At 37.7% G+C, this 26,412-nt stretch overlaps 1 protein-coding gene across 2 annotated transcripts in view; it reads right to left on the bottom strand.

Moving 5' to 3' along the window:
* Window positions 1-4,536, bottom strand: part of EYS (eyes shut homolog) — a 1,018,924-nt gene extending 1,014,388 nt beyond the window's left edge. For both annotated transcript variants that reach the window (XM_030007184.2, XM_030007189.2), the window contains exon 1: window positions 4,422-4,536. The gene's annotated coding sequence lies outside the window, so the exon portion shown is untranslated. The remainder of the gene's footprint in view (window positions 1-4,421) is intronic.
* Window positions 4,537-26,412: the final 21,876 nt, after the last annotated feature.

Raw genomic sequence — 26,412 nt, 5'->3', positions numbered from 1 at the left:
AGGAGCAGGAGACTCCCATGGAAATCTGTGTTAATCTCTTGACTATAGAATAAGGTAAACAGCTCCACAGTTTCAAAACTACTACCTGTCCTGGAAGAACCTAATATACTTCCTTTCTTTTGTCACATTAAAATCTTCCAGGCACCTTAAATTCCCTCTTCCTATGAAGGGTGAGCTACATAACTCTCATTTCCCACCTAATTCCTTTCCTTTTTTTTATGCAGAACAGTGCTTTGTGCACCTACCCATGAAGGGAAAGACTCGTGTGTAACTCATTCTTTTACCTAGGAAATTTTAATGCATATACCCCATCAATGACCTGTCTATATGCTGTTAGTCATGCAAGAAACATCCACTCAATCTGTGAAGCAACTGGTGTTCAACAATTATAGGTCCTTGAAGACAAAAAGAGAACAAAGTCTATGAGCATCTAATGAAAAAAAGAGGCCACAGAGTGCATACCTTGCAACCACTTACTTACGTGAGAAGCTTTACCTAACCACTGCTTTCACGCTGCATAGCATATTTACCCTATTTAAGTTTTGCAGTATTGATGCATAAAATAATGGCAGCTACTATCTTCCAAAGGAAGATTTCCAAAGGAACACACTCTCTGGGAGTCATACAAAATTAGAAAAGCTAGTAAAAGATTGGGGGATCAGAAGGAACCCACAGAACAGCAGCAGTTTGACAATGTAAAGTATGCCAAGATATTTTACAGTTTTCATCAATGAATACCATTTATAGAAAAAATGAATCTTTGTCTCTTTTGATTTAATAAATAATTATTATGATTTATAATTGCTGCAATAATTGGACTGATCCAGAAAGTCAATGTTCAAGATATATTTATTGCTAATAACAGCTTCTTTGTCATGTACCTCGGAAATCTTTATTAACCTTAAATATCTTTCACACTTTAGTATGGAATTTACATTAAATACATTTTAGGATGAAGGTGACTTTTACTACAACTCTTGTCCAAGGCATGCTTAGCAACATACACATGGTCATCAGCACTTTGAATTACAGATTATGATCTAATCCAGCATTCCATTTGCAAAGGCAGTTTTTCAGTAGATTTGACATTGATCATCTGTCCATTTGATTTGTTAACTTTATAAAAAGTTGGTTTTTTTCAAAATTACTAAAGGCTTGCAACTTAATATAGAAAATGCTGTTATTTTATATTTTAATTCATCATAAGCATCTTTTCCAAAGGAATGGTTTTGATTGGTGAAACCAATGACATTATTTTTCTTTCCCTATCAACTCTCCAGAGCTAAATAAGCCTTAGGAATTTGAGGCTCAAATGTGACTAATTTGACTGGCACAAGAGAATGGATGCTAGACTGACAGAACGGGGAGATAGTAACAACATGCATCAGTATGGACATGAAACCGTGTTGCTGCATCTATCACAGTCAGTTCCTGTCAGCATGTCCACTCTATAATAAATCTTATTTTCTTATAAATCTTCTTCTCTCTATCTACCAAATGTTTATGAAAAAAATAACAATTGGAAACCAAAAATCAAGACAATGTATCACACCAGAAAGAAAATCAACCCTCCCAAATGGTTTTGGGAACACAAATTGTCTAGGTTTATGTTTGCCAAATATCATATTATCTAATTTTTAACATTCATTACATAGCATTTTCGGGGGGGGGGGGGGGGCTTTTAAAAAAAGGTACGTATTAAAGCCTACTTATTTTTTCCCTGTTCATGTAAAAGCTCACTAATACTATTTGGAATGTGTATAAAGAATGAGAACAGGAGGAAAACATGGATGAACGTGTGTGCAAACGTCCACACATTTTCTGCAACATAAGTGCCTACAAGAAGTAAAAAATTGGTCCCAAACTTGGCAAATATGTTCATGATTTGTTAAAATTTGCTCACAATTTTTTTTAGCTGGATTACTTGTCTATAATCTAAAGAAAAAAATTACTAAATAGTTATCATTATTATGAATACCAATGAGACAAGCAAAATTAAGATGCAGATAAACTCCCTTTTTTGGTTCTCCAGGCCAAGCAGTTTACTAATTACTAAATGAATAAATTCTGCCTCCATTTAGCCTTAAATACTCAACTGTGTTCCCATGAGCAAAATTGTTTCTCCAGAAACACTTTTTTGAACAGGATGGGTTGCTTTGTGTTTACAGTAAAATGATGCAAGGTCTGGCTAGGCACTTATAAAGCTCTAGTAGTTATGTTATCAAAATATGTCAAAATGTTATTATTGAAACATTAATTATTGAAACATCACTGGTATAGTAGAAAACTACCAACTGCATTTTGAAGAAAGAAAAATTTATTTAAAAAACAAGGGTTGATTAAGAAACTTGCTGAAAATCAGTAGGCATGGCCTGAGTTCTACAACTGGTTCTGCTTAGACTAGTGGGTTGAGTGCTGCCCTGTACTGGGAGGACATACAGGGATCTTTACTAGGTTGAAGTACTTAGCACTGTGTGCCATTTGTAATGACCTATGTGTGGTCAAGATGTGTGGGGTTTTTGCAACTCTCCCATTACTATCTTCATATCACTGCAAAAGAGAGGTCTGTGCCAAAGGTCTAAGAAGTGGATTTTTTCCATTCCCTGTTCATCCTCAAATCAGTTCAGTGCCGCTGCTAGTGTAATACTGTGTAGTCAAGGGTCTGCTAATTTCCTACTCCCTTTCTTGTTGGAAAATATCCTAACTAGATACCTCAAATGCACAAACTCCTCTGGTGGGTTTATTTAACTCCTCTTCAGAGACGTATAAAAACCAAGTGGCATTTTTGTTGTGCAATATTACGAACCTAAAATACCGCCATGTATAAAAAAGGTGTATGTGCCTTCTGATGTTCAAAACATTTCAAATATGTCACGTTAAAATGATATTCTATCTTTATAACATATTTTCAGTAAACATTTACATGCCTTTCACATGATTATCTTCTCTCTCATATCAGACCGTTCTTTAGCAAAGGCCAGCTACCACTGATGTTACTTGGAAAAGGCCCTTGGACAATGACTATAATTGTCCTGGTTACTTCAGAAAAGAGGCTTAACCCTTAATTAGATGATCATTGTATTTGAATGAAATTGCTTAAAGACTTCTTACTAATCACCAGAATTATTTAGCAAATTACTTAAAAATGAAACATGAAATTATAGATATAATTTAAATAACTTTAACAGTTATATAAATATTAGTATAACACATAATGGTATGATTTTAGTACAAAATAAATATATCTAGAAGTCATAGCTGGAGATGCCTCACAAAAAGGCAAAAATACTGATTCTGCGAAAGCTGTTGATACTTGGTACAGTATCTCTTCCTCTTAGTGATGTCCTGGCCCATTAAAAAATAACAAAACATACTCTCATAAATGTATAATCAAAAATGCTTATTATACCAAACGGTTACCTTTTTTCTTCCAATCTTCACAAGTATATAGGCACAATATCTTCGTTTAATTTAAGTAATAAAGCCACAGTCATGACTGTTTTATTCAACCTATATCATAGCTTTCATGATTAATATAGCCAAGTTTTGTATACCAGGAAATGACAGTAATTCAGGCTTATTTATGAAGGTGTTTTTAAAAATGTATCAGCTACATTGTGTATAAATATTGCTTCCAAAAAATGGACACTGTATCTAAGTAAAATTCCTTAAAAACATCATACATGTTATCAATTGCAACAACAAAATAAGATCATAAAAATATAATGAGAAAGAATGGATAATTACTAAAATGAAACTCAAAACTCCACTGATCTGGGAGCTGTCCATGCTAGCTGGGTGGACTTTCTACTACCTTTTGGAACATTTGGCTGTCTTAGAAATTTAAAAAGCTAATGCTTTTAGTGAACACAGAAAAGCTTTTCTTTAGAATATGTTAGCAAGTACAAACACACAGTCTCTATATCACATTCAGAAGCATTTTGCAGTTTTTCTGTATGAAAATCATATGTGAGTTCTGGTCACAGTTTTTAATTATTATCATATATTTTGAGTTAAATACAGTTGTCTGTTCTGTGAACAATAACTCCTAAGCGGGATACACTCTGTGTAACTTGTATATTGCTTGCTATTGTCAGCCTGGAGAGGGATAACAGTGTGAAAACAGTAACATTGAAACTAACTTTAAATACCTTGGGAATAAGTTCATCCTGTCAAATTTATTATCAAATAAAAGTAAAGCTTTCCAAGATTAGCTATGTCAAATAAGCACTAAAAGCCCTGTAACCTCTTATGCTTTACAAAGTAAACTTAAAAGCGCGTGTGTGGGCCTACATATAGCCCAGACTTTATCTTTCTAATCTGGTGATGAATACAGCAGGCCACCATCTGGTGTGCGTGTACATCAACAACTAAAATACAGCCCTATAATTTAATAATCACAAACTTTAACTGCTACTTACCACTTCTTTCCAGATACAGAAGGTCTGAGATTAAATCTGTCAAAAAAAACCGTAGAAAACCAGCATAAGATTAACTGTTTTTGTTCCGGATTTCAGATGCAGACAGTGAAGCAGAGAGAGCTCTTCTGTTGCTACGGAAACCTGACGCTGAGGATTTAATGACAGCATCAGATGGTATTGTACTGGAGATTGTCTGCTTGAGGGACTAGACAGCAATCCTGCTGATAAGAAATAAGAATGAATTCCAAATGTTTTCAATTTGCTTTACCAGAAGAATCCTTTCACTGCCTCAAAGGTATTAATTTGATGATAGATACAAAGAATTTATATTAATGTTAGAAGAATATATACCAGTGAAACATAATCTGTCTGGAAGCTCTCTAGCCAGGTAACTAATCTTCCTAAAACCTCTACTCAATATGTAAAGTTTATAAAATTAATACTGTATTTCCAGTTTTTAGTCTGAAGAAGATATTTTGCTTCCTCAGAACATTTGTCTTTAAACTGACAGCTTCTAAAAATGAAGAATTTTTAAGTTCTTGTGTTTAAGTTCATTAATTATTGTTAGGAAGGGATCCAAAGAGGAAAAATTTCCAACAAATTCCAGATTCATAGAGGCCTGGAAATATTCAAATTCAGGGATTTATTTCATACTCAGTAATTCATTTAGAATTGTAAATATATTTTTTGTGATATGAAGTTTAAAATATTATTATGATTAAAAAACAGTATTTATAAACACAGCCTGCATGAACTGCGAAGTATCACCTGTCAGAATGTAGGTTGATACATGTCTTTGACAGTTCAAAATTTTCTTTATTAAAGTGTTTTTCTACTTCACAAATCATTTGGAGTTTCATTTTTCTCTGCTGATTAGTTGATCATTATCAGATGAATAAATATCATAACAATATTTTCTGAAAACAAAAAACATGATTCAAATACCAAATATGACTCATTTTTTTGTTAGGACATCTGAGCTCCAGGAGATTAGCTAATTGGGAAATTTATATAAATACACAGACATCATATTTTATATTTGACTGAGGGTCTTCCGTTCCAAGATATTTTAAATACATATTATGTGTCCCAACCCACTACATAATTCTGGGAAGCCTGTTAACTGTATTCACAAAAGCAACTCTTTTCCTTCAAGAATAAGGCCACTGCAGCTTTAGTCTCCAAACAGAGCAGAAAGGTCTGTCATTTCAAAGGTCTAAACCAAACATCACACAAGAGCAATTGATCTATCTGCCTTTGAAGGTTAAAGTTTGATTCAGTCCTACTGGGATTTAAGTCTGTAGCTCCAGGATACTTTGGTGTTTTAAACCTGAAGATAACACCATCAGTAGACCTCACCATTAGCATCAAAGGGAATTTCTGATTATGTCAATGGTAGGGCCAAGTAATAGGTCTACCTATTGTCCTTAAAAAAAAAAAAAAAAAGGGCAAAAAAAAAAAAAAGCAAGTATTAGGAAAAGCTTGCTTAGGGAAATCTCATGAATTTCCCCATAATATTTGCTCTTTGGGTCTTAAATAATACTGGAAAAATTATTTATCGTTGATCCACGGTCAAACTAAAACTTCATGAAAAAATGGTTCAGGTTGAACGATTTTTTTTTTCCTGTTGATTTTTGAGTAAGAGTTAGGATGTTCAAGATAAAGCATAGGGTTGTCTTCAACAACAGCAGCAACAACAACAAAATAATATTAAGATTAATTTGGAGTCAATATAGGTAATCCTGGGTTAAATACTCTGAACCCTTTTGAATTAAACATTTCAAAACTATCTTCAGAAATATTTAGATTTATTTTCAAATGAAGAATGTTTTGAATGGAAAAGAACTTCTTTTTGAATACTCAAAATAAAATGTGTTAGTATTTCACAAATGAACTATGTTTTAACTTTTCGAAAAATTCCCCCATATTTTAGCCCAAGCTGCTTACCAATTTCAGTCTGAATTTCTTGTTCTAGACAACTTCTCCCCAATTCCTCTTTGGGAAATGGAATACTTGTCAAAAGCAATAAAAAACCCACACAGTATATGTTGTGCAATAGCTTGGAAAAACCTCCTAGAAGGAGCATTTCCAGAATGTACCACTACAGAAAAAGAATATACAGTATTTGAATAGAAAGTACTGCATGTACAGTCACCTTTCTTATCTTAGAGTTAGAAAGAAGAGCCTTGAAGTGGCTTCAACAGTGGCTTTTAAGGGAAAATTATTTTGAAGGTTTTTGAATTAGGGGAAATTATTAATGGAGGCTACCCAGCAAAGCAAACAAAAAAAATTTGACCATGACAGCAATCAAGACTATGTTAAAATCTAAATAATTTTAGAGTCATTTCATCAAAAATATAAAACTATTTTTTGAAACCTCTTTCAGTCCATCATGTGCAAAACACAAATCAATGAATCACACAGAGGCTGAAAATATTTTAGATTAATTTATGCTTTGAATCATTGTGACCTATGTTATCCTTTTTTTTTTTTCCTTCTGATTTTCAGTGTGCATGTTTTTTAAAAAGTGTTTAGAACGACTTTATCATCTCTGAAAAGACAGGGAGAGCTCAGTCCTGGAAAACAACTGGGCATGCTTAGACAGAGAAAGTCCCAAGGGCTACAGGATTTTGCAAAAAGAACCTGAACTAAAAGAATCACAGTGAGAGGGTGGAGGTCTGAATTTTATGCAGAGACTGACAAACTGCTGAGAAGACTGAGAAGCACACAGGCCTCAGAGGCCAAAAATGGGCCAAAGGAAGATCATGCCGATGTTATAACTCAAACAGTCACTGAGCAGTTGAAACCAAGCTTAAGGAAGAGGAACTCCTAGTGGTAACATTCATAGGACGGTGCAGAGCTGCTTATAAATCCTTTCCATTTCTATTCTCTTTGTGCTATTCACTCTGAGTTTGTTTCTTATTCAAAATATTCACTGTATCAATGGCTTTCGAATAATGTCTTGTTCTTTTTAGCTGAAAAAGGATTCTTTTTTCTTTTTTTATGGAACTCCTAAAGGAAAATGAAACACATCCATGTTGTGAGTGAAACAAAGACTTTTTCAGTCTTGAACAGCTCCAGAAGGCAGGTAATAGTGAGGAGGTAAAAAATTATATTACAACAGATTAGATGTAAGATCTAACGATAATGATATGTGTTTTCTTCAGACAAGTGTGAAATAGTTTCATTTTGATAAAATTCTTTCTTTTAAAAGACTAAGTGTTAGGGCAGCCAGCAAATGACTAGGCTGCTTTGTCACTGCAGCTGGAGCAGGACAATAAACCAGACCCATTGTTCTGGCCATGCAAGTTGAGCCTGCTTCTGCCACCAGGAGGTTCAAGGTGGGAATGAAGGAAGACGATTTCCCTGGCTGGCCAGCTTGATCCAGACAGGTGGATCAAGCATCTTGGTATCACCATGCTGGTGACTCTTCCAGGCCTGATGGCACTGGCAACTACTCACTTTTTTCTAACAGTGTGTAGGATGAAGTTCATCAGGCAATGGAGATGACATGTACGTTTGAAACATGTTGACTATATGCTTTTTTAGCCCTCTTTTTTCTAAAATGTAGTTTAGCAGACAGTTAAAAACAGTCAGGAAAGCCTGAAGGAACCTGAAGTGACTGTTAGATGAAATTAAGATCCTTGTATTCAGAAGATTTACCAGCAATGAATGCCATAATGCTTTTCTGAATCTAGGCCACTTTATTACACTCTTACTTCCACACTAAAGATGCCATGCTCTACATAACTGTAGTGGGACAGTGAGAAATACGATATTATAAAATATGTGGGAAAGGGTATGATGATAAGCCACACTAAAAAATTTTGGTTCTTATTGTGGCTGGATATTATGGCTGGATATCATAGCTGGAATATAAATCCTCCTGCTTTGAAAAAGCTACTGTTGCTTATTTTAGATGAAACACCATTGTGAGACAGATAGTAATAATCTCAGACTATTGCTGAATTCATATTGAAAAGGATGGAAGTGGCTTGGTTAAAATAGGCAATCATTTATGCTGTATGACAGAATTATCTCTTAAAAGTATTATATAATGCTATGTGAAAATATACTACCCAAATACAAAATGAAGGAATATATATGTGAAATATCAAAAGCATACCTTGGAAAACCAGAGTTGAGGCAAATTATCCTTACAGGTAGCTCAATTTACTAAAATAGTTGGCATTCCAAGATGTCTGGGGATCCTACCAATAGTATCCTCTTAGGAAACTGCTTCACTATTAATTCTCAAGTGTATCATCTCATGAATTACTATCATTCAAGAATTTCTGGTCAACCCAATCATTTTCTCATTTAGGAGTTATAAGGAATTCACAGCTACTATAACGTGATTATACCAGCTATAGATTAATGTAAAGTATGAAATTAATGGAGGTATAATCAAACTCCCAGGATAAGCAAGATAATTCACATACTTCAAGCTTTGGATATGTAACAGCAGATGAACGGTAGTTACTGAATAAGACAAATGTTCTGCTCTGGAAGTTTAACTTGATTTTGGTTTATGTGTTTCAGTTCCGTGAGCACAGACAAATGCATAAAGTGCAGTATAGCAGACAGTTATAATTAATAGTTTTCTAGTACTGAAACTCACAGCCAGTTCTATTTCTAGTGTTCATGTCATTTATTCTGTTATAGACACTAGGGACACTAACATAGATACTAAACTATACGTGTGTATGTGTATGTATACTATTTATATTTGGTCTGAAGATCGATAAATGTATGCCTATGTATAGGTAGAATTACAAATAAACCTTCATCAATCTACAGGCTCAATTCCTATGTCTAATGTATGGATGTATTATGGGAACATTACATTCTTTTGGTTGAGTTTTGTACCTTGTGGGTAAAGTGGGGAGATATGTAAGCTCTACATATTCCCACAGGCATACCCATTTTTCTGAAGGTCTGTCAGTCTACCTCCTTATTGTTACAAAAGTGGTACGTAGATGTATTTGGTGTTCCCAACTTTCAGCCATGTATACTCCTACCTTTGGAGATCTCTTGCATTGGACTCTGGTTTAAGTATGATACATAAAGTGTGCCTTTTCTTTCCCATACACATGTGTGCAGACCATCTGTCTTTGAGTCACTCTAGCGCCAATGAGTCCTACAGGTTGTTTATATATACCAAGGGAAACTACTGCCCTCACAAGGATCAGTGAGTGAGTGATATGTTTCAGTGGTACACTGACGACCACACAGAACTCTAAGTAATGGAAAACTATCGTTCCAACTTTCCATTGATATATGATGTATTTCAACAGGACAGAAACATCCGGTCCAACATCATTTACAAACCGTTGATTAATATATTATAATCACCCCCTGTCCTGGACAATGCACAGCTGTGAATAAATTAGCCTGTAGTAGCTACTCTGCTAATTCAAATAAAAAAGGTCATTCTTTTGGCTCTGGGCTCAGGTTTAATACCACATCAACGAGGAGGGGCATATCAGTGCGGATATCATATCAAGAAAAACTCAGAAATTCTCCCTGTCCATCAATAGTGCAGTCAATGTTGTCAGTACTGTGGTTTGCAACAGATTAACTCCTTCTCCCATGCTCCCCTCTCCCTTTACAGTTCCTTATTTCTCAAAAAACCCCACACCTGGACTACATAGGAAATTACCTATAAGTAATTCTATTCTCACTTTAACTGTGTGCATCATTTCCTTCTGTTTCATTGTGAGAGCTGGTCTCTTTCGGGCAAGGACCATATATTTTTTCACTCCACTGTTAAATGCATACATTTGAAGCTACATAAAAATGTTAAATAATGAACAATAGAAAGTAATTCAGAACTCTCTCTTACCAGAACTTAAATCTGGCAAGATTTCAAGGAAACATTATTGGAAGCAAAGTGGGAACAGCCATCAGTGAACTATCTACAGATTTATGTTTGATAGTAGCTTAGAGCAGACAGCTTTTTATCTGTATAGGTATTACTTCACCTCATCTCTGCCCTTCAGTATATATACATATATATGAGGCCTAATAAATAAAATAAGCACTTCAAGGCACCTTGGTTCATGTTGTCATATTCTGTATTGTCATATCTATAACTCAGACATTATATAATATATATACATCATAGTGATCTAGCATTATATATATATGGCATAGTGATAAGCATTTTTGTACTCTATTTGCTATGAATCTGAAGATCTAATGACTAGATATTAGTTTAGTCATTTTACAGTAGATAGAGTTGTACCGTTTTATGTAAAGCCTAGAAAAAAGGGCTGAAAAAAGAAAGTATTTTGTCACTGGACACGTTGTTTCATCACTGGACTACAGTTTGTTTTGTTTTTTTTACAGAAACACATATCTCTATCATTTAAATGATACGTTTATTTTTCCATTTCCTGACTTATTTTTCCTCATAGCCTTTGTTTAAGTATCTCAACTTGAACAGCTATTGGAAGTAAACTACCTCAAAACATGTCTTAACCATATCACACTATCCAAACAGTTAAAGCTGATGTGCAGAACAGTGGCAAATACTGGTTTATGCAGAAGCAGGTCCAGATTTTCTGGTCTACATTCCCAGAATGTCCTGCAGGAACCTGATTAGTTCCCTCAACCGCACACTGGCCCTGAATCCAATGTCAAGGCAGAATGAAGTACAGAACAAGGTATCATGAGAGCAGACTGTGATCCTGGCTAAAGCAAGGAGCAGGTGAATGGGAGAGGAGTACACTATGACAAGGATGTGGAAGGAAATAGGGAATGTATTACTGGGTTCCAGATATAGAGTGGAAAACTAATGGAAGCATAGGGCTTTTTTTTGTTGTGATATCAATTTGAAGGACTAGGGTAAGCATAGGCATGAAAGAAAAGAGGATTATTATTCTTATCCAGACATGCAGCATGGCACAGAGCTGACTTTACTGTAGCTATTGCTTACACCTCTACTTGACTACACCAGCAAAAGCTAGAGAAAATGAGTCTGAAACCTCATCACAAAAACAGTGAGGTTTATAAATTTTCACTAAAGCAAGTGTTCCATCTACATTTACCTCCTTACATCATAGTCATATTTACTTTTTCCAGTATACAGTCTGGATTCTGATTTTATAGGGTGAGATATTTTAATGTTATAGATGTGGCCATGTCACGCTTGGATGTGTGACCTCAGGACCAGAGAACAGGATCTGCCACTGCTCAGTTTACTAATATAGAAGAAACCTTATGTGTCACTTACCCAAAGGAAAGTAAATGACCACACTGAAGCCATCTTGTGGCTTTCTAGGAAGTGGAGCACTATAGCTATTAATTAATAATCTTTTTCAGATTGTTATAAAAATGTGAATGTAGTTTTAAAAGCGATTTTTTGGAGTAAAATATGTGAACCTTTGTCCACAATATGGAAAAATTTATTCATTTTGCCTTCTTTCTACTGAATAATAAGCAGTTAAATCTTTGATATTCAGGTATCAAGAATGTTATGTCAAGGTATTAAGAGATACTCATGTGACTTTCCAAAAGTCCTTGCATGATGTTGGAAAAATAAATGAACACCATTTGTATTCCTGTAGTGAATTTACGTTGTTAGATTTTTTTTTTTCAGTTTCAGATGCTTTTTTGCAAATAGGTTCTTCTACCAAATGGTGGCACAGCTTTATATATTTGGTTTGGTGTGCTTCAATATTAAAAAAAACCCACAACATATCTGTTGTTGTAATGAAAGGGACTATGTATAATCCCTTCCCTTATATCATCTACAAGAGCTCAGGATTGTTTGTCTTCCTTTGTGGGATGCCAGTGCACATTTTCCAAATAAAATCACAGAAAATAATTTAAAAAAAAGAACCTAGGCCTAGATTCCTGGGTTTGTTACGTGCTAGGTTTGAACGGCAGGATAGTGAATCTCAGGCACTCTCATTCTCCAGAATAGGGGATCTTTTGAACCACACTATGATTTCCTCCCTTCCAAGGAAACAAGGTTGCATAGAGGGATGATGCATATCTGGCTCTTATCCTGACATAGATTCAGAATGTTTTTAAGCACAGAGCATAAAAGGCACACCTACAAGTGTAGATACCACCAATTTAACCCTAAGGACTTCTGTTTTTTTTTCTCTCTGCCTTTTCCATTTCTTCTGTTAGGTCAAAAATACCTATGTCAAAAACACCAGCCATCAGTTTGTGCCCTTACTACAGCTAAGATCCAACATAATTTACAAAATTAAAGTTTCCCTACTTATCCTACCAGCAAGATTCAGTCTGATGAGTATGCTTAAAATATGTATTATCTCATACAAATGCAACAAGGAGGCAATTACATCTCTTCACATTCAGTAGCCAAGAATTCAGTTCCACAATGTGGAACTGTTGTCTCCAAGTTGATTTCAGCTTTTTCAGGTCCCACAATTTTCACTGAAATTTGGACTACTCTCAGACAAAAACTCTTGCTGACATCTTCTACTTAGTATGAAACACTGACATTATCATTATAATTTGTTCTGTTGCTTAGTGATCATTTAACTACTTGATATTATAGTGTGACACCAGCAGAAAAAATGCTGTTCCCTTTTGTACTTTCCCATCATAGTCACCTAGCACCTTAGAATGTGCTGTACCTAGACTGTTTATCTGTAAAGGGCAGAGGTTGGCTTCAAATATTTACTTTAACAGTATGTTTTAGAGGCTTGAGAACGGTAGCCTCAAATCTCTTAATTCAGGAGAATGCTCCTCATGTAGCAATGTTATGCATAGCAACTGCTTCTCTTTCTTTTTGAGAAAGAACAAGTGTTTATCTGTTCTAGGTGATGGATAAACATAGCTTATTGTAGACAACTTCTCTGTACTCTTAGCAGAGAGAACAGGTTGGAAGTCTTCTCCGGAGCTGGGTAGTCTTACCCAGATGTGGTTTTGCATCTTATCCAATGCCAGTGGGCAAGTGGTCCATAACAGAATTAATGCAGGTTTCAGGCTGTTTGGCTGAACTTGGCTGAACTTACAATTTACATTCCTGTGTCACCCTCTTTCATCTAAGCTCAGCTTCACTTGGGATGAATTCAGATGACTATCCCTTCAGTCACAATCATTTCAAAACAGTAAAAAACACTAGAAGAGCAAATGTTATTTTCTAAGTGGCTTCTTTACTGCTTTGCTCTTTCTCTAGTTCTACAATATAAAATACAGCCATATAATATAACTTCCTCTGGTTAGACTTATATTTTGTGTGTTAAGGTTTTCATATTAAGAAAAATACTTTTTCTTGTTGTTTTTTCTTTTGTTTTCTAGTTAATTTATGACTTTATAGCTAGTTATAGCTAGTTAATTTATGACTTTACACAGAATAAAAGAAAAAATGCAAATGCTGTATTTGCTGGGTGAAAGAAAGAAGTAAAATAAAATACATTGTGAAATGTGACCACTACCATTGTTCAAGTACTATATTAGCAATACAATTTCAAGCAATATATGCTTGAATAACAACTTGAAAATGTGAGGGTAACAACGTAAGAGAACACTTTATATAGTACTTAAAAAGAATGACCCTGATATCTAGGAGATTATTCTCTCTTTTCAAATCAAACCTCTGGATCCTATTCCAACTGTGAGGGGACTTGAATGACTGCCGTTAATGATTCAACCTTGAACAGTTCCCCATTGTTTTGGAAGGACAGGTATATTTCTACCTCATTTTCTCTTTTTCATTTTTATCACTTGGAACCATTACTCTGGCCACTGGTCTTGGGCTACATGCCAAGAACGGTGAAATATGAGAAAATGTCAGAAAATTCAGGCATATTTAAAGCTCAAAACCCAAAAGATACAGTTCATGCACTGATACAAATAGTTACAGTTTTTAATTTAGTTTTTAAGCCAGAGGAGAGAGTATTTCACCTTAAGGATATTTACTTTATAAAGAGATATTAGGTCACTCTAGACTGCAATATCAGACTCTAGGGCCTCTTTTATAAAGTTATCTTCAAATCTGCTAGTAGAACAGTAAAAAATAAAGTAATAAAAAACTTTTATATGTGCGTTCTCATGTAACCAGTTGTACGAAATATATTATTTTAAATTTTTCCTGACATATTACTTCTGTCTATACTTTAATTTCTGCTATAAAAAAGCACTTGTAAAAACCATGGTCTGTAATTTTGAAAGTTCAGATTCATAAGATATTCTTTCATGTTGCAGTTTTAATTCTCGTCTGATTAGTCTTATTATTTTTAAATGCAGTAGGCATGATACGAGGTTTATATCTCTTCTAACTTGACTTCAATCCCTCTTCCAATACTTCATAATTCTTCTGCTTTCATATCAGATCCTGTAAATGAAGAGTCTCTTTATATGTCCACATTGGTCCCATTAACATTAATAGTAAATGCATCTATGCAACAAGCAGAGAATATAAGCTAAATTTTTATTTCTCTCTCTAGAATGTATTTCTGTAAATTCAGAGCATACAAATGTCTGGTTGATGGCCCATTCATCTGAAATTTAAGTGAACTCACACTATAGCATGGCTTTGAGACATCCATATAACAAAGTGTCAGGAGACTAAAATTATTTTCCAAGGTCTCTGCTACTCTGCTAGCTAGTGGAAGCTACTTCCTTTCTCTTCTTCTGCCTGCTTGTTCTGATATATGCATATACAACTCCTAAAAAAGGGAGTTCTGACTTCAGTTGAATTTCAAAATTCTAGCAGAACCCTCCCCCCCCCCAGATTATTATATTGTTGTGGTTATTAATATTTGGTAGTGAACACGAATACATAGCTAAAGAAGGCTTGGAAAGTTGTCCTGGTTTTAGTGACAGATGAAGCAAAAATGGCTATGACAGAAAAATCTAAATATGCAAGCTTGGTCATGCTACGATTCTTGTGCACATTTTCTGGAGCCAATTCCTCATCATCCTCTTATCTGGTTTTGATCACTGTGAGGGTACTGAATATAAATGCCTAGTTTGTTATGTTTGCTATATCTCTCAATTTTTTTAGAAGCATCAGCTGAGTAGACACTATTTGATGACAGCGAATGTCCTTCACATTTTCCCTGTGGGTGTATCTGGAATAATAAGTAACAACTCAGAGGGATATTCCTCTATAAATGCTGTTAAACCTCAAGACCTCAAAACCTCAGGAATTCCTTCCATGCATTTTAGCACAGAGACAATTTTGACTTGGAAAAAGAACTGGACCTTTTGAAAATGTTCCCTCAGAATTGTTTTTTGATGGAAATCTCTGCTTTTGATTAAATATTTCATAAAAGAAGAAAGAACTTTCATTTCAGGAACAACAGAAATGAAATCTAAGAATGAAATATTTTTGTCTGCGATCCCTAAACATCTCAGTTTGGTAGTATTGCTGTCATACCTCAGGAAAATTCTAAATTCAGTGCCTCAGATTGTCATTCTCCTCCATGGACGAGATTCTCCAGCCTAGCTATTATCCTGTTACCAACTGGATTTAAGAGAGGGACGTTTCATTTTTCAGAAAAAAGTTGCTTTGTTTTAGTAGAGAAATTTATTGCAGCTTTCCAGCACACAGTTTGTAATTCCTTCCCACTATGAAAAACCTGTTTGAACCTTATTTGTGTACGCAGCTTGTTGATGGAAGTGTTTTTAGATCTGCTATTTAACATGATCTGATTCACTGCCCAAGTAAGTAAAAGGATATCACCCTTTTATGGAGCTAAGAAAGGTGCAATATGTTCAGCTGGAAAAAAAAACAGTGTTAAGTGTGAATTTATCATTAGCTGTCATCCTCTGATTTTTTTTCTCATTTCAAGAAGCATTATTATCTGAAAGGAAACAATCTGCAAACTACTTGGAGGGTTCAATAATCTACTTCTTTAGTATGTCCAGTAACAAACATAGATCAGGATGGAGCTAGTAAACTTCGTATTTGCTTAAGAAGAAGGATGGCTTCCCCATCCCTCATTCCCTTTTACCATACAGCTATTTAGTCTAGTGTGAGATGAAATATTCCCAACTGATATAGATAACAATTTAGGGTTTGTTATTCTTATACGATCTCCCAGAATTCAGCCCATATTTGAATCTCTTGCACTTTTGCTGCGAGGGGAAGGAATACATTAAAAAAATCTTTGAAGGCATCAAAGTAAAAAACATCCCTAACCCAGAAGCCCTTTCTGAGCTCCACGTACATGCCTACCTTTACCTCAAAGGATAAGATGATATTAGGCACAAGGGGGTTTTCACAAGCTCTTACCCTTCATCTTAGGATCTGGCCATCTCTCTTGCAGTTTGACAACCCCTTCCACTTTCAGGTAGGGAAAGGTTTGTTGAAATTAGTCAGCTTGCAAATGACCTGAAAAAACGCAAAGGCAAAAAGTTATTTCTAATAATAAAAAGGCAAACATACTCCGTAGGAATCTCACCTGCCATAATCAAGTGTTTAAAATCACTTTAACCTTCAATAGATTTACTTTTCCAGGCATATTTTAAAATCATAACCCCGCAATGCAGAATATATAGTAGATGTGATTAATACATGCCTTGGGTGTGCTGCAGGCGTTTGTTCACACACCCACAGTGTGTTATCAGTCAATGCAACTCCACTGTTGCCATGTTTTGTTGCTTGTTTATTTGACCACGTTCTTCATCTGTCCCTTTCTATAAATACATATATATATAACCAGAAAAAGTACAATGCCATTGGCTAAATTTTCATATACATCCTCTTACAGAAAAGATTTCTCTCACTTGATAATGACTAATTTTAATGCTCAGTCTCTATGCAAATATAGAATGCTTATCCAATTAATCTTTCTGTTTCCAGCAATGCCTGCATAGTTAGTCATGACTCTGATCACCCAAGCAAGCCGCTCACTTTAATATTCCAAGTCAAGATGAGAAGCCACCCACAGGCTGTTTTGCCTCTTTTTAGGCATTCCAGTGTAGTTAGGAAGTAGAAGACGAGAAAGAGACTAAGATCGGAGCTATCCTTTACTGTCCAAAGTATAGACTGGACTGAATGCTTATTTACTGAAGATATAAAATAGATGTCTTTAGATGGGCAAAAAGATTATAAAAATACGGTATTGTTACAGGTTTATGTGGTGTGGGTTTTTCTGGGGGAGGGGGCTGCGGAGGTAGCTCCTGTGAGAAGCTGCTCGAAGCTTCCCCGGCTCCGAGCCGGACCCGCCGCTGACCCAGGCCGAGCCGTCAGCGATGGCGGTAACACCTGGGGGAGAACGGATTTAGGAAGGGGAACCTGCAGCGAGTAGTGGGATTGGAGTGTGAGAGGAATACCTGTGCGGGTACCGCGGTCATGGAAGGAGGAGGGGATGCCCCCGCAGCCCGCGGTGGGACGGCAGGCTGTCCCCCCCAGCCCGTGGAGGGGAGCGGAGACCCCCCAAAATGGCCGGGACTCTGTGGTGAAGCCCGCGCTGGAGCAGCCCGTGACTGAAGAGCGGCCCGCGGGAAGGACCCGCGCCGGGGAAGTCTGTGAGGAACTGCCGCCCGCGGGAAGGACTCGCGCCGGAGAGGTTGGTGAAGGGCTGCCTGCCTCCCGCGGGAGGGACGGACCCCCGGCGGAGCAGGGGCCGAGCGCGGAGTCCTCCTCCCCCTGAGGAGGACGGAGCGGCGGAGAGCGGTGTGAGGGACCGACCCCGGCCCCGGCCCCGGTCCCCTGCGCCGCCGGCGGAGGACGGAGAGAACCGGGAGGGGCTGAGGCGGGAGGGCGGGGGAAGGTGTTCTCAGGTTGGGTTTTACTTCTCGTTATCCTTGTTTTGATTCGATTGGTAGCGAATTAAACTGATTTTGTTTCTTCCCCCAGTTGAGCCTGTCTTCTGCCCGTGACCCTAAGTGGGGAGTGATCCCTCCCTGTCCTTGCCTCGACCCACGAGCCTGCCTTCATGTTCTCTCCTCATCCCACCGGGCCGGGGAGGGGGGGGAGCGAGCGGCTGCGCGGTGCTTTGTTACCGGCTGGGCTGAAACCGCCACAGGTATGTATGTACGTACGTACGTATGTATGTATCAGAGGAAGACTCCTGTGGATTCGAAAAGAGATTGTATTCCTTCTGTTGCCCAGAAACTACTATGGTCCTACATTACCTGAAAATTCAGTTAATCTGACCATAATTTTACAGTGCTTTATAATTCAATTTTCCCTCTCCTTGTTTGCCACTGTTGCTCTCACTTTGGCTATAGCAGCTTTACAAAGATAGATTTGGGGGCAGGGGGAGGCTTGGGAGGATGAGGGTTTTTTATGTAATGTATTGAAAACCCCAAGGAACCTTGCTTTATTTGTTTCTGTGTCTACAAAACACAGAGGGTAAGGACTCTGGTCCAGTCACTGGGCTCCTTACAGCGCCGTGAATTACAAAGCTGAAACCAGCCAAATGAGAGCTTCTTTGGAGGCGGTGAAAACAGGTTCTGATCTGAACTTGATCAACCAATATAGAAATACAGAAGTCTGGGCTATCTCGTAAGTGCCTGTAATTCATCTTACCACATTAATTGAGACGGAGATAAATTTGTACCTTATTTTTCCAACAAGCAGCAACTGGGTACTCTGTAGTTTCTCATAGGCTGCCTCTGAATGCAATTCAGCCTGTGCAGATGGCCTGCACAGGGATGACACATCACTTAACTCTCAATTAGCTTCTCGCTGCAGACTTTAAATGGGATTACGTGATACATAAAACCTTGCTGGCACTGTCTGAAAAGAGGTGATTTACAACCTCTGAAATTAAAGGCTAACATCTAATGAACCAGCGATTTAAGTACTCTATCATATTCTTAAAAAAAATTTAATGATACTGGAATATAGTCTTTTCTTTGAAATTTTTATTGAAAAATATTTTGGCACATTCAGGAACTCTAGTTCTCAAAGTCTGGCAAATGACCAGAAGTATCACGCCCTTACTGACATGTTTCTCATCTGTGTTTTCTGAGAAGCATGCATTTGCTCTGCAGTTGTAGACTGCAACACATTAGCTTCCTTCCTTTTTTGTCTGCTACAATATTTTTAACTCAAAACCAGCAAAACTGAAGCCATCAGGTTGTGCTCAACCCAGATTAAAGATCCATAATGATAGCTGAAATGTTTATTTCATGTTCTAGTAGGGACATACATTTCCAGGCATCAAGGCAGCTGATAGATTGTCTTATGGTCCTTCTAGACTGATTGCAGTACTTAGACATGTAATGGTTGCAACAAAAGGCAAAGATGGATTTGCAGAAAGGGTTTTTTGCATGTTACATTTATAACGTGGCAAGAGAGTTCTACAAAGGCACCAATGAAAAAAGAACATTTTATTTCTATTCATTGGAAGCTGAACAATTCATTGATTTTTAAATTACCTTCCATTCTTACAAGATGCTTTACAGCTGTATTTTATTGACTGTCTTTTTCCTCATATAAATAACTTGCCCCTCTGTTGAAATCCACTGAAACAGTGAGGTTTACCCTTAAGCTCAAAAGAGCAAAATCTGTTAGCATGCTCTTGTGTGGTAGAATTGTTTTCTGGAGAAATTAAACTACTATTAGAATATATACATTTATTTAAATCTATCTGACATAACCTCTATTTCTGCTTTCTTTGAGCCTCTGATGTTCTGTGAGTTTTCTTCCTAGTTCATTTTTTGATGCGAAAATCTCTAGTGGTAATGTGTTTTAAAGAAAGATTCTAAATGTATTAAGAGTTTGTAAAATGTTATATGCTAGAGTAATTCTTAATGCAGGTTATCCTAGTTGGTAAAGATCTTGGAAGCAGAAGGTTCATTAGACTCTAAACACTAGATGAGTTTTAATTCTTAGTTTATTGGAGATTCTTCCTCTCGGTACATGAAGAAGAGTGTCACAAAATTTTGGTAAAAAAAAAAAATAAAATCAGGTTTACCTTCTGCAACTGCTTTTCATTTCAATATAGCCAAAATGGACAGTGAAAAGACATAATTCTGAAAAAGGATTTAGAGGATCATAATGAAAAGCCAGCCACACAAAATGTGATGCATCAACAATAAAGGGCTAAACCCATCCATAGAAGTGTGAACAGAATTTTGTTAAGCAGGAACAAAATGGTGATGTTACATGTGTATTCAACATAATAAGATCTCTGTTGGAATATCACAGTTTTTCACTTTAAAACTTGCTTGAGTTTGGGGATAATTTGCGAAAGTGGTACAAGAACTGAGACATATTTTCACAAAAGTTTGGATCTAGGCCATGCAAGTTGGGCTGCATTGGATACAGACATGTACATTGAGGTGTCTGTAGTGTAGATATCTATAAGTGGCCTAAATGATTAAGCTTCCGTTATATTCAGTATGTATCTTTGGCTTGACCGAATTACCTAGGTGTCTGGTGCATTTGAGATGCTTGTCCAGTAGGTATCACTCTAGGTGCTCAGGTCTCTCCTGCATGTCCTGTGTCACATTTACCAGTCCAGCGTGGATATCTCAGATGCTCTAGGGTGCCTAAAATGGCACAAAATACTTATAATTGTGCAATTGGACTGTGACTTTAATCAATATGGCATGCAGAGAGACATTTAGGTCATTCTAAAGCAGACACATCTGCCTGAAGGCTTTACTAGGAGCCTTTGACTGTGTTGATTAGATCTCCATGGACTGTAATGAAAGCTTAGACATCTATCTAGTTAACATGTAGATAACTATGTTACAGATAGCTAAATGTAAACGACTGAGTCTAGAGTTGGATTTCACCCACAGTCTGCTTGGGCATTTAGGAGAGAAGATGAAAGAACCATAACCTATCTAAAAATATGTAAAGAGGAGAATGCACCTGAAAGATGACTTTTCAGTGTAGGATATATGAGCAACAGCAAGATACAAGGTATGCAAAATGAATCTAGAAAAAAATTAAACTTGAAATCAGGCACATTTTAAGAGCAAAAACAATAAAGCACTCAACACTCAAGTTTTTATGGTGCTGTCAGGTACGAGAAAGAACCTGAATCAAGATTCACTTGATTTTTTTTTTTTTTTTTTTTTTTTTTTTTTTTTTTTTTTTTTCAGGTCTCAATGCTTTTGTAACAAATATGTAACAGACTAGTAGAAAAAAATAGAGAATGAATTAATTGCTTGTTACCTAAAGGCCAGCATAAAGCAGAATGACAGAGTGGATTATCATAACAGGTTTTTTGGCCATAAAGTCTATTGCTACGTTTATACTAGTTAATAAACAGGGGCATGAGATTGAGCTCTTGCCTGTGGTTGTCCATTTCTTTTGTTAACTCAACCCCTGGTGTGGCTTTGCCTCAGGCCAAATAACACTCTCCCAGACAATGTTGAGACACAGATGAGAAATAACATATATGAAACCTCTGTTTCAAAAGCATGTTTGCATGTAATAAACAAAGGAAGTCTAAATACCTTTTTTTTCCTGCATTAGTTATAACAATAAATAATAGTAAATAACAACAGGGCTGTTACTTTGCAGTATTTCACTTTATGTAACTTCCTTACTAATTTATATTTTCCACATAACTATTCAACTTCTTCCCTCCAAAATACAAGCTACCTTCCAGCACAAACTGGAGTGCATCTTGTAGCTGAGATGTAACAGAAGAATTAAAACTGTGCCATTGTTAGCCATAACAAAACAAGTACTGCTGACCCATAAGGTGAGGTAATGATAGATGTAAGAAGGCTAAGCCTAAGCAATGAAATTGAATGAATTTCCTAATTTCTAGTATTGCCAGTTTTTATATGAAAAATATAAAGTGGTATATTTCTATTAATTTTTAATATAATACGCTTTGAGCTTAACAGCATATTTTATCTCAGAATTGTCCACTTGGTGGATCTGTTATATAATGGAGAGATGTATTTTAGCGTGCCTTTTAAAATATGTGTTGCGCTTTCTCTGTAAAATGTAAGTATTTCATGCTTTAATAAATGGGTTTCATTACACAGTGTGTATAACTTCTTTATGTGTATCTGCTTCGTAATGTGATTTATGATCTTAATGGCATCTATTTTCATACTCTTCCTTTCATAAAAATTAAATCAAGTACTATCTGTTTATCTGTATCTGTTTCTTCTCATAAGCAATAATAATTGGAAGATGTCATGCAGCTCTGGTAAAGCTCAGCCTGTGCTGCTCTCACACATTGCTGTATTTGGATCTCTGCATTTTACATCTCTGTATTCCTATGCTTCCCGAGTTTTGAATGGACAGGAGCACTGCTCCTTCCTGTCACCTTTCTGTCTGTTAACCCTTCTCAGAAATGAGACCATGAGCTCTCTCTGCTCTCGCCCTTCAGACCGTCACCTGTGTGGGAGGAGGCCATGAGGTCTTGGCTCCGCAGTGGTTGGAAACACCCCACTGTGTCTCAAAACTGCAGCCAGTGAGGGGAACACACAGCACCACTCCTCAGACATAATTAAGAAAGGATGGAAGCTGCAAGGAGCAGGAGATGTGGACTCACCTGAGGAGATATGTGGAAACACATGAAAGGAAACGCAAAAGGAAAGAAGTGAGGAGACACCAGAAAGAGATATGTCAGAGGACACACGGTCAGTCAAACAAAAGAGGACACCAGAGGAGAACGGTGAAAAGGTGCAGTTTTGGAGAAAATGGAGGAGGAAGCAGAGGACACGTGGAAAAGCACACTGTTGAGGACACAGCTGGAGACACACTCCTGGAAGAAGAAGCTCCATGCCATGAGTACAAATGCTTCTGAGAGGACTGCAGTCATGGGTGACTTATGCTGCAACAGGGACACCCCTGACAGTCTGTGGCCATGGATGACCCATGCCAGAGCAGGGACATCCTTGAGGGGACTGTAGCCTGTGGAGGAACCCACTACAGTACAGAGGAGCAGTAGGGACCAAGAAGCAGTGGATGTGCATTGGATTTGCATGGCAAGGTTTTGGTAGCTGGGGGGCTACAGGGGTGGCTTCTGTGAGAAGCTGCTAGAAGCTTCCCCCATGTCCGACAGAGCCAATGCCAGCCGGCTCCAAGATGGACCCGCCACTGGCCAAGGCCGAGTCCATCAGCGACAGTGGCAGCACCTCTGGGTTAACATATTCAAGAAGGGAAAAAGGTTGCTGGGGCACAGCAACTGCAGCCGGAGAGAGGAGTGAGAAGCTGTGAGAGCACCAGCCCTGCAGACCCCCAGGTCAGTGCAGAAGGAGGGGAGGAGGTGCTCCAGGCGCCGGAGCAGAGATTCCCCTGCAGCCCGTGGGAAAGACCATGGTGAGGCAGGCTGTCCCCCTGCAGCCCAGGGAGGTCCACGGTGGAGCAGATCTCTACCTGCAGCCCGGGGAGAGAGGACCCCACGCCAGAGCAGGGGGATGCCTGAAGATGGCCGTGATTCCATGGGGAAGCCCACGCTGGAGCAGGTTTGCTGGCAGGACTTGTGACCCCGCGGGGGACCCACGCTGGAGCAGTCTGTGCCTGAAGGACTGCAGCCCGGGGAAGGGACCCACGTTGGAGAAGTTCGTGAAGAACTGCAGCCCATGGGAGGGACCCATGTTGGAGAAGTTTGTGAAGGACTGTCTCCCATGGGAGGGACCCCACATGGGAGTAGTGGAAGAGTGAGGAGTCCTCCCCCTGAGGAGGAAGGAGCGGCAGAGACAAGGTGTGGTGAACTGACCGTAACCCTTGCGCTGCTGGGGCGGGGGGGAGGTGGAGAAAATCAGGAGTGAAGTTAAGTCTGAGAAGAACGGAGGGGCGGGTGGAAGGTGTTTTAAGATTTGGTTTTATTTCTCATTACCCTACTCTGATTGGATTGGCAATAAATTAAATTAATTTCCCTAAGTCAAGTCTGTTTTGCCTGTGATGGTAATTGGTTGAGTGATCTCTCCCTGTTCTTATCTTGACCTATGAGCCTTTCGTTGTATTTTCTCTCCTCTGTCCAGCTGAGGGGGGGGAGTGATAGAGTGGCTTTGGTGGGCACCTGGTGATCAGTCAGGGTCACCCTACCACATTACCATTCAATGAGATTTATGGTAGATTTCAAGGACACTTTTTAATTTCCAGGGGCACTTACTTGTTGCAATGCAGAGATCGTGACACCCAAATTTTTGGAACATTTCATCTCTCCTAAACTAGCTGCCTGGCTCTTTCCTTACAGTAGAAAATAGAGGACAGTTCCACCTATGTAACCTTGATGCAAAACAAGCAGTGGGTTTCTATTTCTTTACTTTGAAAATAGTAGGAGTTGGAACAACACAATTAGATTAGATGCTTTGGAATAGCTTAGGTAGAGGCAATGATGAGCTAGGTAAGAATCATTTAAAATAAAGTCTATATGCCAGGACTTAGGTGAAAAATTTAGTAAGAATTGATTTTTGAAGTTGTTATGGTCTGTCAAAGTCTGTGTTTATTTTAACAGTAACAGAAAGGTTAGAACATGTTGTGATATTTACATGCCTTGTGAAATCAATGAATAATCCTTTCCAATCCCAGAAAAAACTTCTCATGCACACACATGCACATGGAAATCTTACAGCTACTTCTGCTCAAACACCTGGTACAACATACCTGGGTATTGGCATATGAGCTTTTTTAATGTCAGTTCCTCCATTCAGTGGAAGCTGCCTTTTTATAAAATAAATTATATTCCATGATACAACAATATTAACATACAATCCATTTTCAATACTTAAAGCAGATTAATTACTCCAAAGTAATTTACATTAATATATTTGTTTTCTGATTATATAAACCACTACAGCAGAAACATCAGAGAGAGTATTTTTTTGTCTGGACCTAAGTACTTGTGAGATCTCTCATAGATAGAGGAAAGGTTCTCACTGCAGATTAATGTATTTTTCATATGTTGCTCACCAGCTCTTCTTTCCAGTATATAATGAGGTTCTTCCCTAATAAGATTTTAGGATTGTATCTTAAGTAGAGAGATCCTATTTACAGAGCTATCACTTCAGCTCCGAATAATACAGGAGCTGTGACTATATTAGAAATGCAGTTCTGAATGGCTTGCTTGCTTCCTGGCTTCTCTGATGATTTTACATCATATGCTGATAGTGGTTCTTTCAGTCATGACCTTTAATCGTGGCCTATACTTTCAATATTACGTATGCCTAATACCAAGAAAAAAACCTTACAGCCTTTAGTGGATCACAAAGCTTTCTGAAGGCCTAACATTTCTTTTTTCTTGCTAGTATAGATCGTTGGTAACTACACAGAACAGTAGAGTGCTATGTTACCCTCAAACTAGAGTGAGAGCAGACTCAAACACAAAGACCTTTCAAAGATTCTCATCACCTACTTTATATCAGACATCAAATCATGTTCCAGCCTCTACCATCTGAAGCCATTAAACAGCTAGTGGGATTTTCCGTAACAGTAGGAGCATTAACCCCAGTGTCCTGGACAAATTCCAACACAAGTAATTACACTGTGCCAGTAAATCCCCCTGCATTTTATTTGGACACTGCATTTCTCTTTCTTGTGGTAAAACATTACATGAGGTTTTCTGTGCATTGTTAAACAGGTGCTGAGTTTAACCTAAAGTGGCTGCATTTCAAGGATGTGTGAAGTGATCTCTGTAAGATGCAGTAGGGGTTTCATATATCGGGTCGGAAAGCATGCTGGTACCCTCTGGATATTAAGCATTATATGATGTAACTTTTTATAATTTTATTACTGTATTCATGCAGAGGAGTGCTAAAGAAACACAAGAATCTTAAGCAACTGTAAGTAGAATGCACTAAACAGAAGTTCTTTCAATAATTTTGAATAGTATTGGGCTGACCATTTTCTTCCTCTGCATAACTTCTCAGGACCTCAGCAATATCCCTGTTTCATAGTATAATAAAGATACTGCTTTCATAATTTTACTTATAGAAAATAAGAGTGCTTACATCCTGGAGCACCTAGTAGCTTACAGAGAAGCTCACTCCTTTCTCATCCCAGCGACTGGCATTTAGCTTCCTGCTTAATTTGAACTAGAGTAAGAGCTTAATCTCTTCTCTCACTGCAATTCTTAAGACAAGCTTCTCGGTTATTTGAGTTCTGGGTATTAGTTGCTTCATTCTG

Source organism: Aquila chrysaetos, chromosome 2, assembly GCF_900496995.4.
Source record: "Aquila chrysaetos chrysaetos chromosome 2, bAquChr1.4, whole genome shotgun sequence".
NCBI lineage: Eukaryota > Metazoa > Chordata > Aves > Accipitriformes > Accipitridae > Aquila > Aquila chrysaetos.
This window is presented reverse-complemented; position numbering and strand designations above follow the sequence as displayed.